Raw genomic sequence first — 11,085 nt, forward strand, 5'->3', positions numbered from 1 at the left:
GCATACTCCTGGGCTACAATATCCGGACCCACGACAGGTCTATCGATGTCACCGCATGAAGAGGCATAAACAGACTCACCCCATCGCGACGTCCCCCAAAGGCTAACTTTCTAGCCCTTGCTATCTCCTTGCTTGCTAATTCGGCCTGCTAACTGCTAGCTTGTTTAGCCCCGGTCCGCTAACTGCTACCTTGTTCAGCCCCGGCCTACTAACTGTTAGCACAGGCCTGCTAACCGTCTGAATCGCAGCGTCCCAACCACTCACCGGACCAAATATTTTCTTTCAATCTCTTTTCGATTTTTAATTTGATTATACCTTCCGGTAACCTGCCTCACCCAATGTGATACGGAATCGCTATTATTTTTAATTTTTAGAACACATTCAAGAACCTCCAGAAGCTAACCAGCTAACTAGCTATTTAGTCATTGTTAGCCACTGCTAGCGGCCTTTACCTTCTGCACAGCCAGCCAGTTTTCTTAACCTGGATAATACTCGCCAGTCTAGCTTCGCTGCCCCCTGGACACTGATCACTTGGGTACAAAACAGTATACAACCACAGACACAGCTAAGGACAATAATAAAAAGACTACGACCAACACTACATCACAGCAAAACAACGGGACTTTCTCAACGGTACAGACACCCCACGACCTAGACTATTCTACTTACTGTTAAAAGTACACAAGGAACCGGAGACATGGACAATTCCCTTTGAAGTTCCTCCTGGCAGACCGATTGTCTCAGACTGCAATCGTGAATCCTATAACATTTCACAATATATAGATCACCATATCAACCCTCTCTCCACAAGGCACCTTTCTCAGGGACACCTACCACTTCATGGAGAGGATTGGACCCATAGTTGTTCCCTCCCATACACACATATTCACGATAGATATTGATAGCCTATACAGCAACAGGAATACAAGCAATTAGAAATATCTTTAAGAGATACCCAGACAACACTAGACCGGACAAAGAAATATTACAACTGTTAGAAATCAGCCTGACTAGCAATGACTTTTTATTCAATGATCATTATTACCTGCAGGTGGAGGGAACAGCTATGGGCAAAAAATGTGCACCTGCTTACGCCAATATATACATGGCTGAATGGGAGAGAGAGGCACTGGCCAAGTGTCCATATCAACCCACTTGTTATTACCGCTTTTTAGATGACATAATAGGAGCCTGGCCCCACGACATCCAGTTATTCACAGATTTTATAAACATTCTCAACGGTCATCATCCATCCATTAAGGTTAAATACACAATTCATCCGCAAGAAGTCAACTTCTTAGACACAACGTTTTTTTTCAGTAATAACAATCAATCACAGAAAACACTACACACTAGAGTTTACTTCAAACCAACAGACACACATGCTTTACTTCATAAACACAGTTACCAGAACGAACCAGACCAGACCAAACCAGACCAGACCGAACCAGACCAGACCGAACCGAACCAGACCAGACCGAACCAGACCAGACCGAACCAGACCATACCGAACCAGACCAGACCAGACCGAACCAGAACGAACCAGACCAGACCGGACAGGACCAGACCGAACCAGACCGAACCAGACCAGACCGAACCAGACCGAACCAGACCAGACCATACCGAACCAGACCAGACCGAACCAGACCAGACCGAACCAGAGCGAACCAGAACGAACCAGACCAGACCAGACCGAACCAGACCGAACCAGACCAGACCGAACCAGACCAGACCAGGCCAGAACGAACCAGACCAGACCGGACCAGACCAGACCAGACCAGACCGAACCAGACCACACCGAACCAGACCAGACCGAACCAGACCGGACCAGACCGAACCAGACCGGACCAGGCCAGACCAGGCCAGACCAGACCGAACCAGAACGAACCAGAACGAACAAGACCAAACCAGAGCAGACCGAACCAGACCGAACCAGACCAGACCGAACCAGACCAGACCGAACCAGACCAGACCGAACCAGACCAGACCGAACCAGACCAGACCGAACCAGACTGGACCAGACCGAACCGGAGCGAACCAGAACGAACCAGACCATACCAGACCGAACCAGACCAGACCGAACCAGACCAGACCGAACCAGAGCGAACCAGAACGAACCAGACCAGACCAGGCCAGACCAGACCGGACCAGAACGAACCAGAGCGAACCAGAACGAACCAGACCAGACCGAACCAGGCCAGACCAGACCGAACCAGACCAGACCAGACCGAACCAGACCAGACCAGACCGAACCAGACCGAACCAGAACGAACCAGACCAGACCAGAACGACCAGACCGAACCAGACCAGACCAGACCGAATCAGACCAGACCGAACCAGACCAGACCGAACCAGAACAGACCGAACCAGACCGAACCAGATCAGACCAGACCGGACCAGACCAGACCGAACCAGACCAGACCAGACCGAACCAGACCAGACCGAACCAGACCAGACCGAACCAGACCAGACCAGACCAGACCAGACCAGACCGGACCGTACCAGACCGGACCGTACCAGACCGAACCAGACCAGACCAGACCGAACCAGACCAGACCAGACCGAACCAGACCAGACCAGACCGAACCAGACCGGACCAGACCGTACCAGACCGTACCAGACCGAACCAGACCAGACCAGACCAGACCGAACCAGACCGAACCAGAACGAACCAGACCGAACCAGAACGAACCAGACCAGACCAGACCGAACCAGACCAGACCTGGCCAGACCGAACCAGACCGAACCAGACCGAACCAGACCGAACCAGACCGAACCGGAGCGAACCAGAACGAACCAGACCAGACCATACCAGACCGAACCAGACCAGACCGAACCAGACCAGAGCGAACCAGACCAGACCAGGCCAGACCACACCGAAGCAGACCAGACCGAACCAGACCAGACCGAACCAGACCAGAGCGAACCAGAACGAACCAGACCAGACCAGGCCAGACCACACCGAAGCAGACCAGACCGAACCAGACCAGACCAGACCGAACCAGACCGAACCAGACCAGACCATACCAGACCAGACCGAACCAGACCGAACCAGAGCGAACCGAACCAGACCAGACCGAACCAGACCAGACCGAACCAGACCAGACCATACCGAACCAGACCAGACCGAACAGGACCAGACCGAACCAGACCAGACCGAACCAGACCAGACAGAACCAGAACGAACCAGACCGAAACGGACCAGACCGAAACGGACCAGACCGGACCAGACCGGACCAGACCGGACCAGACCGAACCAGACCAGACCGAACCAGACCAGACCGAACCAGACCAGACCAGACCGAACCAGACCAGACCGAACCAGACCGGACCAGACCGTACCAGACCGGACCAGACCAGACCAGACCAGACGGGACCAGACCGAAACAGACCGGACCAGACCGAACCAGACCAGACCGAACCAGACCAGACAAGAATAGACCGAACCAGACCAGACCGAACCAGACCGAACCAGAACGAACCAGACCGAACAAGACAAGACCAGACCGAACCAGACCCGAACCAGACCAGACCAGACCGAACCAGAACAAACCAGACCAGACCGAACCAGACAAGACCAGACCAGACCGAACTAGACCGAACCAGACTGAACCAGACTGAACCAGACCGAACCAGACCAGACCAGACCGAACCAGACCAGACCAGCCGAACCAGACCGAACCAGACCAGACCGAACCAGACCAGACCAGACCGAACCAGACCAGACCAGACCGAACCAGACCAGACCGAACCAGAGCGAACCAGAACGAACCAGACCAGACCAGGCCAGACCACACCGAAACAGACCAGACCAGACCGAAACAGACGGGACCAGACCGGACCAGACCGAACCAGACCAGACCAGACCGAACCAGACCAGACCAGACCGAACCAGAACAAACCAGACCAGACCGAACCAGACCGAACCAGACAAGACCAGACCAGACCGGACCAGACCGAACCAGACCCGAACCAGACCGAACCAGACCAGACCATACCGAACCAGACCTGACCAGACCTGACCAGACCGAACCAGACCGAACCAGACCGAACCAGAACGAACCAGAACGAACCAGAACGAACCAGAACGAACCAGAACGAACCAGACCAGACCGGACCAGACCGAACCAGACCGAACCAGACCAGACCGAACCAGACCAGACCGAACCAGACCATACCAGACCAGACCGAACCAGACTGAACCAGACCAGACCAGACCGAACCAGACCGGACCAGACCAGACCGAACCAGACCAGACCGAACCAGAGCGAACCAGAACGAACCAGACCAGACCAGGCCAGACCACACCGAAACAGACCAGACCAGACCGAAACAGACGGGACCAGACCGGACCAGACCGAACCAGACCAGACCAGACCGAACCAGACCAGACCAGACCGAACCAGAACAAACCAGACCAGACCGAACCAGACCGAACCAGACAAGACCAGACCAGACCGGACCAGACCGAACCAGACCCGAACCAGACCGAACCAGACCAGACCATACCGAACCAGACCTGACCAGACCTGACCAGACCGAACCAGACCGAACCAGACCGAACCAGAACGAACCAGAACGAACCAGAACGAACCAGAACGAACCAGAACGAACCAGACCAGACCGGACCAGACCGAACCAGACCGAACCAGACCAGACCGAACCAGACCAGACCGAACCAGACCAGACCATACCAGACCATACCGAACCAGACTGAACCAGACCAGACCAGACCGAACCAGACCGGACCAGACCGAACCAGACCATACCAGACCATACCGAACCAGACCAGACCGAAACAGACCAGACCGAACCAGAACGAACCAGACCAGACCAGACCAGAACGAACCAGACCAGAACAGACCAGACCGGACCAGACCGGACCAGACCAGACCGGACCAGACCAGACCGAACCAGACCAGACCGAACCAGACCGAACCAGACCGAATCAGACCGAATCAGACCGAATCAGACCGAACCAGACCGAACCAGACCGGACCAGACCGGACCAGACCAGACCAGACCGAACCAGACCAGACCGAACCAGACCGGACCAGACCGGACCAGACCGAACCAGAGCGAACCAGAACGAACCAGACCAGACCGAACCAGACCAGACCGAACCAGACCGAACCAGAACGAACCAGACCAAACCGGACCAGACCAGACCGAACCAGACCAGACCGGACCAGACCAGACCGGACCAGACTGGACCAGACCGAACCAGACCCGAAACAGACCGGACCAGACCAGACCAGACCAGACCGAACCAGACCAGACCGAACCAGACCAGACCGAACCAGACCAGACCGAACCAGACCAGACCGAACCAGACCAGACCGAACCAGACCAGACCGAACCAGACCAGACCGAACCAGACCAGACTGAACCAGACCAGACTGAACCAGACCAGACCGAACCAGACCAGACCCAACCAGACCAGACCAGACCATACCGAACCAGACCAGACCGAACCAGAGCGAACCAGAACGAACCAGACCAGACCAGGCCAGACCACACCGAAGCAGACCAGACCAGACCAGACCGAAACAGACGGGACCAGACCGGACCAGACCGAACCAGACCAGACCGAACCAGACCAGACCAGACCGAACCAGACCGAACCAGACCGAACCAGAACGAACCAGAACGAACCAGAACGAACCAGACCAGACCAGACCATACCAGACCATACCGAACCAGACCGAACCAGACCAGACCGGACCAGACCGAACCAGAGCGAACCAGAACGAACCAGACCAGACCAGACCGAACCAGACCATACCAGACCGAACCAGACCGAACCAGAGCGAACCAGAGCGAACCAGAACGAACCAGACCAGACCGAACCAGAACGAACCAGAACGAACCAGACCAGACCGAACCAGACCAGACCAGACCGAACCAGACCAGACCGAACCAGACCAGACCGAACCAGACCATACCAGCCGAACCATACCAGACCATACCGAACCAGACCATGCCGAACCAGACCAGACCAGACCGGACCAGACCGAACCAGACCATACCGAACCAGACCATACCGAACCAGACCAGACCGAACCAGACCAGACCGAACCAGACCAGACCGAACCAGACCAGACCGAACCAGACCGGACCAGAACGAACCAGACCGGACCAGACCAGAACGAACCAGACCAGAACAGACCAGACCGGACCAGACCAGAACAGACCAGACCGGACCAGACCAGACCAGACCGAACCAGACCGAACCAGAACGAACCAGACCGAATCAGACCGAACTAGACCGAACCAGACTGAACCAGACTGAACCAGACCGAACCAGACCAGACCGGACCAGACCAGACCGAACCAGACCGAACCAGACCAGACCAGACCGAACCAGACCATATCGAACCAGACCAGACCGAACCAGACCGGACCAGACCGGACCAGACCGAACCAGAGCGAACCAGACCAGACCGAACCAGACCAGACCGAACCAGACCAGACCATATCGAACCAGACCAGACCGAACCAGACCAGACCGAACCAGACCAGACCATATCGAACCAGACCAGACCGAACCAGACCGAACCAGAGCGAACCAGAACGAACCAGACCAGACCGAACCAGACCGAACCAGACCAGACCGAACCAGACCAGACCGAACCAGACCAGACCGGACCAGACCAGACCAGACCGGACCAGACCAGACCGGACCAGACCAGACCGAACCAGACCCGAACCAGACCGGACCAGACCAGACCAGCCGGACCATACCGAACCAGACCAGACCAAACCGGACCAGAGCGAACCAGAACGAACCAGACCGAACCAGACCAGACCGAACCAGACCAGACCGAACCAGACCAGACCGAACCAGACCAGACCGAACCAGACCAGACCGAACCAGACCGAACCAGACCAGACCGAACCAGACCGAACCGAACCAGACCGAACCAGACCGAACCAGACCGAACCGAACCAGACCAGAACGAACCATACCGGACCAGACCAGACCAGAACCAGACCAGACCCGAACCAGACCCGAACCAGACCAGACCGGACTAGACCCGAACCAGACCCGAACCAGACCAGACCGAACCAGACCGAACCAGACCAGACCGAACCAGACCGAACCAGACCGAACAAGACCGAACCAGACCGAACCGAACCAGACCGAACCAGACCGAACCAGAACGAACCGAACCAGACCGAACCGAACCAGACCGAACCGAACCAGACCAGAACGAACCAGACCGAACCAGACCGAACCGAACCAGACCGGACCAGACCCGAACCAGACCCGAACCAGACCAGACCGGACTAGACCCGAACCAGACCCGAACCAGACCAGACCGGACTAGACCCGAACCAGACCCGAACCAGACCAGACCGAACCAGACCCGAACCAGACCGGACCAGACCGAACCAGACCGAACAAGACCGAACCGGACCAGACCAGACCGAACCAGACCGGACCGGACCAGACCAGACCAGATCAAACCAGACCAGAGCGAACCAGACCAGACCGAACCAGACCAGAACAGACCAGAACCAGAACCAGACCGAACCAGACCGAACCAGATAATAACAATCAATCACAGAAAACACTACACACTAGAGTTTACTTCAAACCAACAGACACACATGCTTTACTTCATAAACACAGTTACCATCCTAAACATACATTTAAGGGAATAATAAAATCACAAATTATACGGTTCTACAGGATATCATCTTGCAAGCAAGACCTGGATTATGCAATAAATACACTATTCAATGCACTTAGAAGAGGATATTCAAAACGATTTTTAAGAACCATTAAAAACACATTGGCCGCCCTCCCTCCCATTCATCCAACACTCACAGACCACAGCAAATCATCCTACTCCTAACCTTGACCCCTCCCCAAACCTCACGCCTAACCCTAATGTGTACCATTACCCTGGTTCTCATCCTATCTCCCTCCCTCACCCTGACTCCCCTATGGAAAGTGATCTGCACCAATCACTAAACCGGAACACTTCCTCTGTCTCTTCTCCCTTGTCATCAATACTCAATCAACAGACAATTATCATCCCCCTAGTAACCACATTTTCACATAGAATTAGACCCCTACATCAATCAATCAAACACAACTTCTCTACAGTTCAGCACACTTACATACCACTCAAACCATACAGAATTATTTCAGCATTTAGAAAGAACAAACACTTAAAGGACCTCCTCACCAAAGCAAGATTCAGTAGTAAGCCACCACAAGACCTCAAACCTCATAATTTCCATTTTCGACAGATAAAGGTCATTACAAATATACACAGCCACACATCAGCACCAGTACAAGAATCCTATTCATTGAACACACATAACACCATTTATATAATTACATGTACACTTTGCAATAAACAATACATTGTAGAAACCAAACACACCATAGAAACCAGACTCAAACAACACCTGTATAACATTAAAAGGGCACACCTACAAACGGAACTCATAACCCACTTCCAGGAGCACCCCATCACTCACCTTACCATATCAGGGTTACAGTCACATATAGGCTGGACCTGTGGGCCTCTGGACCTGTGGGCAGCACGGGAGTGGATCCAGAACCTACAGACAATAACACCAAATGGCCTGTATTAGAAAATGGGTTTTAACAGACAGGAAAATGGATGGAGAAGAACATGGTTTTATTCATAATTTATTTCTACTCTATATATTTATGGTTTGTTTGGTTTTAGTTTGGCACTTCCTCTTTTAGGTTTTTCCTTTCCTTTAACAAAACAATGAAACCATTTAAATGCACAATATGGCGTTTATGTTCATATTTAACAACACTATGGTTGAATGAATCTCTCACCACATCGACTTCTGCACTGCCACCCAGAAAAAGAGGCAACTTGGAGCTTACCTCAGTTTAATTTATGATCCTAGGAGGACATCTACGGGCCTTTAAGTATTACACCAAATGGCAAGGTGGCAGATTGGAATTTGAAGGGAAATAAACCAATACTAGTCTTGGGAGACTCAAATGTTAATAGAATCCCTCCATTTCATAACCCATAACCCATACAAGTGGAGAGTTACCCTGGAGCAACATTTTACCATTTCAAAAAGGTCCTGGAGAAAACAGAGGTTCATTTAGACACCAGCATGCATAGTGGTTCTCTCGGTGGGCATAAACAATATGGATAATGACCCATACAAAACATCAAACAGAATGCATCAATGCACAAGGAAGCAAGAGTCACTTTTTCCCTAATGCAATTATTTACATCCCCATTATTAACCACTCACACCTCCTTTCACCAGATCGAAAACGGAACCTCAAAGTCATTAACGGTTACATCACCACACATGGCCCATTTCTCTTGGAGATACCCCATGATCAATTCCACACAACAGACCTGATACACTGGACAACAACCACAGCAGACCTCATTTTTAAGAATTGGTGTGAGCAGCTAAATTTAGAATAGGCTCTACCCACAATTTGGACCCACACCACACCCTTCTTTTCCCCCCAACCCCCTGTACTCTCCCCCCTTTCCTCCCCCATAAGCCACCACAAGACCTCAAACCTCACAATTTCCATTTTCGACAGATAAAGTTCATTATAAACATACCAGCTGCGTGCTTGCAGACGCGATAAAGACACGCAGGTTAAAATATCAAAACAAAATATGTGACCAATGGCATTAAATTGGGGACAGGCCGAAAAGCATGAAACATGTATGGCAATTTAGCGAGTTAACCCGCTAGCTAATTTGTCCTGTGATATAAACATTGCGTTATTTTTTTACCTGAATTACACAAATTCCTCTACTCCGACAATTAATCCACACATAAAACCGTCAACTGAATTGTTTCTAGTCATCCCTCCTTCTTCATCTTTGAATTTATATGGTAATTGCCATCAACACAAATCAGTTCTTCAATCAACCACGTCCTTCAATCAACCACGTGAGTGAGGAGATATCACGTGCATAGGCAGAAATCCCAGGGGGGACACGACCCCCCTATCCTGGGAAAAATATGATTTCCCCCCCCCAATATATCACTGTAAACATATCTATGTAATTTCAATAATATGAATGAACGCAATGAAAGCACTTATGCTGATTATAGACACTTAATAGCGCGTTTTTAAGTTTCAAAAGATTGCAACCCCCGCCCTTTGCCTCACAATGGTTTGATCCACTGCAGGTCATTAGTTTTGTTGGAAGCGTTCACACACACCTGCTGAATTTGCAGAGCTGGCGCGCAAACATTAACTATCAAGCTAGCTAGCTAGCACCCCTCAACTGAAGCTAGACAGCTAACTACCAGCAAACCATTGCTAGCGGTCTTCAGCTAACCTTCAGCGTGGAAAGCTCTCGCCAGTTCGAACAACGCGACTCTAACCAGAGCATAACGGACCTATTATTATTATTTTTTTATCCCCGGATTCCCACCGGATTCCCACCGCAAACGGAACATTTTCAGCTGGGTCTTCACAACTAGCTAACTGCAACCCCGGATGTTAACTCCTGGCTAGCGTTTCCATCCATTTAGCTTGAAGCTAGCCCGGCCAGAGCTCCTGTGCTACCACCGAAGCATACTCCTGGGCTACAATATCCGGACCCACGACAGGTCTATCGATGTCACCGCATGAAGAGGCATAAACAGACTCACCCCATCGCGACGTCCCCCAAAGGCTAACTTTCTAGCCCTTGCTATCTCCTTGCTTGCTAATTCGGCCTGCTAACTGCTAGCTTGTTTAGCCCCGGTCCGCTAACTGCTACCTTGTTCAGCCCCGGCCTACTAACTGTTAGCACAGGCCTGCTAACCGTCTGAATCGCAGCGTCCCAACCACTCACCGGACCAAATATTTTCTTTCAATCTCTTTTCGATTTTTAATTTGATTATACCTTCCGGTAACCTGCCTCACCCAATGTGATACGGAATCGCTATTATTTTTAATTTTTAGAACACATTCAAGAACCTCCAGAAGCTAACCAGCTAACTAGCTATTTAGTCATTGTTAGCCACTGCTAGCGGCCTTTACCTTCTGCACAGCCAGCCAGTTTTCTTAACCTGGATAATACTCGCCAGTCTAGCTTCGCTGCCCCCTGG

Source organism: Oncorhynchus mykiss, chromosome 26, assembly GCF_057628025.1.
Source record: "Oncorhynchus mykiss isolate SJ-2025 chromosome 26, ASM5762802v1, whole genome shotgun sequence".
NCBI lineage: Eukaryota > Metazoa > Chordata > Actinopteri > Salmoniformes > Salmonidae > Oncorhynchus > Oncorhynchus mykiss.